The sequence below is a fragment of the Calidris pugnax genome, unplaced genomic scaffold, assembly GCF_001431845.1.
Source record: "Calidris pugnax isolate Ruff unplaced genomic scaffold, ASM143184v1 scaffold147, whole genome shotgun sequence".
NCBI lineage: Eukaryota > Metazoa > Chordata > Aves > Charadriiformes > Scolopacidae > Calidris > Calidris pugnax.
The window spans coordinates 4,551,236-4,558,193 of NW_015092359.1; positions in this window are offsets into that span (position 1 = coordinate 4,551,236).

Below are 6,958 nucleotides of genomic sequence, written 5' to 3' on the forward strand. Positions count from 1 at the left end.
CCTCCCACCCCCCAAACCCCTCTCCATGGGTCCCAAAAAGGCAAGTCCTCGCTGCCTTTCGCTCTCCGCCTGCCCAGCCCCGGTCCCTCCCAGCCTTGGGCTGCTGGCACGGATGGAGCGCAGCTTCCCCCACACCCGGCCAGAGCTGGGCTCTCCAGCACCAGGCTCTCCATCCCCGCTCGCCACGTGCGTATCTGCCGGCCCGGCCCGGCCTCCGTCCATCCATCCGTCCGTCCATCCATCCATCTGTCCATCTGTGCTAGGCATGCCTGCCTCCCCCCCCGCACCCCCCACGGGTACAGGCCAGCCAGCAGGAACACAAAGTGCCTGGCATATGAAGGAGCTCACTACCTACCCTGTGCCTATTTTTATTTTTTTTTTTCTATTATTTTTTTTTTAAATATTTTTTTTTTTTTGTACACCGACTCTGGGCAGCGCCCCCCTCTCCCTCTTCCTCTTCCAGAGCGCTGACTCCTCCCCCCTTACCATAGTATTTCTGTTACTGGAATGCAGCCTAGAGTGGGTTAGTTTGTTTGCTTGAGCGGAGGGTACCGCAGCCAAGAAGGGTTGGGTTTTGTTGGGTTTTTATGTGCTGCTCTCAATAAAGAAGGCTTTTTTTTTTTTTTTCGTTTGTGGGTTGGTTTTTTGGGGAGGTTTTTTTTGGGTCTTTGTAAGACGCTGCTGTCAGATTTGACTGTTTTCCTCCACATGGTTCTTGGGCAGGGTTGGGGGGGCTGGTTCCTCAGGCATCTGTGTCTCTTTCTTTAACCCTTTTGCCACCTTTCCAGCTGGATCTGAGAGGCTGGTCCCAGCCTGATGCACCCTGAGGGAGCACTGTCCCTCAGCGCTCACTGTCTCTCTGGGCAGTCAAGGGTTGCTCTCCAAGAGGGACATGTATCTCAAGAAAAAGTGTCCCTCTGGGGCTCCCTGCAAGCGGGCACCTATGGACACTTATTCCAGTGGCAGAGCCCTGGCAGAGGCTGCCACCTGGAAGAGGTGGTAGAGTCTCCTTCTCTGGAGACATTCAAACCCCGCCTGGACACATTCCTGTGGGACCTGCTCTGGGTGGACCTGCTTTGGCAGGGGGGTTGGACTAGATGATCTCCAGAGGTCCCTTCCAACCCTGTGTCATTCTGTGATTCTGTGACAGGCTCCCTCCCAGTTCAGGTAGCCAACCTTTCATAGCAACTTTTCTCCTTTATAATTGGGTTTGGGCACCACCTCGGTGGCCTGGGGTGGCTTTTGCACGACCCCTTTGGTCGTGTTCTCGCAGGGCAGACTTCAGCTGCTGCTTCTTCCAGGACTGAGGAGCTAGCGAGGGCCAGGTCTGGAAAAATTAGGAAAAATGCTTCCCCCCGAGGGCAGTAAAGGTCTGAGACGGTCCCAGAGAAGCTGTGGGATCCCCGTTGTCAGAGATACTCAACCCTGGCCCAGATAAGCCCTGAAGAACCCAATCTGGTTGGCCCTGCTTTAAGCAAGGATGGCCCAGAAATGTCCAGGATCCCCTTCCCACCTCTGCTACCCAGAGAAGTGATGGAGATACTGGAGGGTGAAGAAGGCACATCATTTCTTGGAAGGTGCTAGGCTGAGCTCAGATTTGGTCCAGAGGTTGGGAACAGAGTCAGTTGGGCCTGCCTGGGTGCAAGCAAGTTTGTTGGCTATGGAGCAGAGTCATCAAAAAGTGTTTGTCCCTGTCCCAACGCTTGTGATATATCTTACAGCTGGGACCTGTGGAGTGTCCCCAAGCTAAGGCCTCTTGGCGAGCTTAGATGTGGCTGTCAGGCCCCCTCTCTCCTCCCTAGACCTGGTGGTCCTTCACATAGTAGGTTTGGCTGCAGGTTATCACCACCCCAAACCGTTGCTGGCTCCATGACCTTCCTCCACATGGCCCTGGCCACAGCCTGGGGATGGTGGGCATTGTGCACAACTGGGAGGGCAGAGGTCTCAGGATGTGCCTTCTCTCCCCCTTGAAGCTCCGTGTCCCCCTGGTCACTCCTCCCAGTCCTTCCTAGTGTGTACACAACCTTTGTGAAGCGTGCAAGCGCCGCAGCACCGCACTGGGGGTGTGCTCTCCAACTTGCTGGTGACCTCTCACGTGCGTTTGCTGCTGTTTGACGTCCTTTTGGTTCCGTCTGTTCCTGTTGACTTTTCCTGCCTGCTGCCCTACATCTCGGGGAGGACGCCTGCACGCTCCGGGCTGATTCCTGCAGCCAAGTTACTCATGAATGTGTCTTGTCTTGCCTGTGCGTCCCCTGTGGTATTCTTTACTTGTAGAGCACGTCTTGCTCCAGAAATACTCCCAGCTGGTTCTGCAACTGCTTCCTTGGGTGCTTGTGGATAGGTGGTATGGGAGCCTGCCACTTGACCCTTCCAGCTGGACTAGCATTCCTGCGCTCCAGCATCTCACCCCATCAGCAAGGGGTTACCTTCTCCACCCGTGATCACCGGTTCTCTTCCTTGGAGGCTGTCTGGGAGGCGAGGGGCAGGTAAGGGGTTGGACTAGATGATCTCCAGAGGTCCCTTCCAACCCCATGTGATTCCATAAGGGCAGCTGTACAGCCTCAGCCAAAAGCCAGCAAGTGACCTCAAGTCTCTGCCCCAGGTGAAGGCCACCTGCATGTTGGACACAATGAACGGTCCCTTGTCCTCCCGCCTCGCTGTCCCACCTCGGATGCGACAGGCAGAGCAGCAGGGCTATTTTTCTGTGCTTCGCTCAAAGTGCTCCTGGGTGGGCTGGAGGTGGAGCCAGGCACCATGACTCGTGGTGGCCTAGCCAAACAGCGTCTCTGGGGTGCCACACCTAGAGAACAGAGATGCCAAGGACTTCTGGAGTGGCGTCCTTTGCTCTGTGGGTTTCATGCGTACAGGTATCTCGGTGTACTGTGAGGGACCAGGGTGGCTGGAGTGGGCTGGTTCTGTGAGCAGCGTCAGGACAGGGTGCTCAGCTTTATCCCAACCCATCCCGAGGACTCGGGATGCCTGTTCACCGTGCTGTCAAGAACTGGTTGACTGCAGGCAAGCACTCAAATTGAAAGGCACCAAAGCTAGGACAAACTCCAGACCCAAAGGGTGCAGAAAGATGGGGGTTGGGATTGTGTATTTTTGGGAGTGATGTCACGAAAACGTTCTGGATCCTCGGGGACAGGACAGATGTTGGCCAAGCTAATTGGAAACAGCAAGCTGAGCAAATGCAGTCCTAGCTCAATGCAGTAGAGGAGCACAGGAAATCAGAACCCCTGCAGGAGAATGAGAGGACTTGGGCAGTTGACAGAGGTGGGATCCAATTGCCTTAAGCCAAATTGAAGGAACATCTTAAAACAAAAACCCCTCAGCAACCGAACTTGGGAAAGGAAGACAACCTGTGGTGTCCAGGGCCAGAGAGAACAGCACGGCTCCATCAGAGGAAAGGCCCACCTAGTGGGCCACCAGCTGTGCCAAAATTGAATGTTTACTGAACAGCATAAGAGGGGATAGGGAGCAGGCATGCACTGTCCCAACTAACAAATCCCTAAAGCGTAAGGACCTCCAAGCCAGGCGTTCCCAGCAGTCCTTCATGGTTTTTTCTTGCAAGAAAGTTATCCAAATTCCCCTTACAACTCTGTGTGCTTTGAGCACCCCGGAGCGATGAGTGCACGGACCCACTACGTAGCTTGAAGAAGCACTTTTTTTTGGTTCACTTTGATTTCATCTCCTGCCCCGCAGCTCCCAGGCAGCTTTGTCAAGCACCTGTGGAGAAACTAATGGACCTTAATTGTCCTAAGCAGCCTCACCTGGGACCTCCCACCCTCTTGAGCTACGTTTCAACTCGAGCCTGGGCCTTCAGTCTTGCTTCAAGCAATCTTGTAGGTGTTCCTGGTTCCTCCAGCCCTGTATATTGTAGCCTCGTTACCCAGTCCTGATTTTGGCCTTATCTCCTGACTGGGTGGATACTGGGCTTGGTTCATCTGCGGACGGACCCTGTTATCAGTGCCCATCTCTGCTCTACTCAGGTACTGTGGGACTATACCTATTAGTGAGGGCACGGGGTCACCTTTAGGTACTGGCTGGTCACCCCTGGTGGAACAGCCCCACTCGTGCTCTTCCCTGATAGTGTGTATGGAGGGTAGGAGCACCCTTCCACTGGCCCAAAAAAAAAAAGCATGTTAAGAAAGGCTCTAACCTCATTTTACAGGGGCAGCCTCATTTTACAGGGACCTCCAATCTAGTTGGTACTGCTCATGGAAGGGGTTTGGCTGCTAAAAAAAAAAAAGAGCATCTGCCTGTGTTCAGCAGCAGCGGAAAAAAAAAAAAAAGCAGCTGAACTATTGATGAGAAGTAGATTAGCAACAGGGTGGAAACCCACCACAACCCCAGCGTGGAGCGCAGAGGGTGTTTAATAGTTCTCCGGTGGAAATATGGATGAAGAGGTGGAAGGGGGTGAGAAATGCCTCGAGGAAGGGGGTGTGTGAAGGGGACATGGAGGGCTGGCTGGGGTGATGCTGGGGGCAGCTGGCTGCAGGGCCCCTGCTCCAGCGGAGCTGGCAGGGGCAGCAGCTTGTCTGGAGGGATCCTTTTTGGGGGGGTAATGGGGTGGGAGGCTGTTACGGTGTATTGGCACGTGCTGTGCCCACCGCCGTGCAAGAAGAGGGCGAGAAATTTGAATTTTATGACTGGGGGGGGTGTGTGTAAATGAGAACAGCCCCAAAGATGAAGCGGGACTGTAAAAACCCGATTTAAGCTCTTTTCAACTGCCACAGGGTCCTGGTTTTGGTTTGGGGTGGGGGAGGTCCAAGTGATTGTGGAAACTTGTGTCCTGCGGGGTTTTGGTTCGGGAGGTCCGAGTGATGCTGGAAACTCGTGTCCTGTGGGGTTTTGGTTTTGGGGGGGGTGGTCCAAGTGATGCTGGAAACTCATGTCCTGTGGGGTTTTGGTTCGGGAGGTCCGAGTGACGCTGGAAACTTGTGTCCTGTGGGGTTTTGGTTTGGGAGGTCCAAATGATGCTGGAAACTCGTGTCCTGCGGGTGATGGTGGTCTGGGGACAGGGCTTGGGCTCTACAGTGTGCCTCTGGGGAGAGCTTAGCACCCCGGGAAGCTCAGAGGCAGGCTGGTGCTCTGGGCCCACTCACAGCACGAGTGGGACAAGCGTCTCGGAAAGCATCCCCAGGATGAGGTTGAGGAGGGAGAAGATGGCAGCAGAAGGGAAGTTCTTGCCTCTGCAGACCCTCCTGCAGCCTGGGGAGCAAAAGGCCTCCACGTGGCACTACAACCAAAAGTCCCAGGTGTGTAGCAGCCCCATGGGCAAGGGGAACCCCAATCCTGGTACCTGTGATGGTTGCACGCTGGTGCTGAGCAGGACTTGGCCTGTCTCTGGCTGCCAGGTCCACGTGCCCGTTGCTCTCTCCAGCCACGCAGAGGGGTCTCGGTGACCCTTCCCCAGCCTGGCATGACATGGAAGGCTTCCCCCCCCCCTGCCATCTCACCTGTGCCAGGTGTAGTTTGGGCTCAGTTCAAAGGGAGGGTGGCCAGGGGCATGTGATGGGAGGCATGTGAGTCCCAGCAGCCCCGCTGGGAGCTATAAATGGCATGTGTGCTCACTGGAGGAGCATGGCTGGCGGGGAGGAGGGGGGAGGTGGTGGAGGCGCAGGGGGGTGGTGGTGGTGCAATTTGCAGCTTTACTCCCTTGCTCTGGAGGGGGGCTGGCCCTAAAGAGGGGGAGACAGCTGTGAAGGCTGGTGTCGGGGTGTGTGTGTCCCCTGAGCGAGGAGGCAGGTACGGAAAGGGCTTTGTGCAAGCTGCAGAACCCTCCGTGGGGTGCCCAGGAGGCAAAACCGGGTCTGTGGCAGGGCTGGTGCTGGCAGAGGGGAGGGCTTGCCCTGTGTTTGCAATTCCTGTTTGTGGGACAACCCTTTTTTTTTTTTTTTTTCCAGCCAAGGATGTGGGGCACAGTTTCCAGCTCTGTGGAGCAGGGGGTTGCGTGGTCCTTGTTGACCCACATGCCTGCACGGTCTGTCCCTCTCCTGCAGAGGTGCTGGCTCACACCTGAGCAGAGGCCACATGGCCTGTGTCACCACCTCGGAACCTTCTGAGCTGCAGTCACGGTGGACATGTGCCACTGCCTGTGCAGTGGGACCAGCCCAGCCACCTCCCCGAGGGACAGGCGGTCTGTCCTACCCAGGGATGGCTGTAGTACAAGGTTCCCCATTTCCCCCCTCTTGTGGACCTGAAGGGAGACCCTATTTCTCCTGACCAGCAGCCAACTTGTGCTCAGGGCAATGTCTATTTTGGTCCTATCTGTCCAGCCCTGCCCCTCGAGCCCACATGTGGCCCCCAGCCCCTCTCATGGCTTGTTCCTCTGCCATCCTCCTTCCCCTCCTCCGGTGTCCCCTCCTCCCGACCCCGGGCAGACCCTGTGGCCACCAGTAGACCAGCGGCCACCACGTTATCTCCTGCAGGGTGTAGGAAGAGGGCGGGTGGAAGGTTGCCTGGAGCTACACCGGGTGGCACCACCGAGAGGCTGGCGGCGGGGTGGTGGCCCGTGGTGCATCCCGAGGAGGGCAAAAGGCAGGCAGCCTCAGCCACGTGGAGCGCCCTTCAGGAGGCCGCCGGGTAGGTGGGAGCAGAGGGCTGGAAGAGCGGGTGGATCTCGGCTCAGCCTCCTTCGCGCCGGACGGCAGGATGGCCGTGCCGTAAGCGCCCGCCGACCGGCCCGCCCCGTCCGTTCGGCGCGAGGCTACGGCCCCTTTAAGAGCCTCCCTGCGCGTTTCAATCTCGGGAGTGACGCGAGCGCAGTCGGGGGACGTATGCAAATCAAACGCCCGGCCGCCGGCCAATGGGCGCCGGCGCTCGGCGGCCGCCAGCCAGGCCGCCTCCCGGCGGGGCGCCGGCTCGCCCCATATAAGGAGCGCCCTTCGCCATAAAAGGCAACATTGTATCGCTTTATATGGGGGCGGCGCGGCGCGGCGGGGGCGGCGGCGGAGCG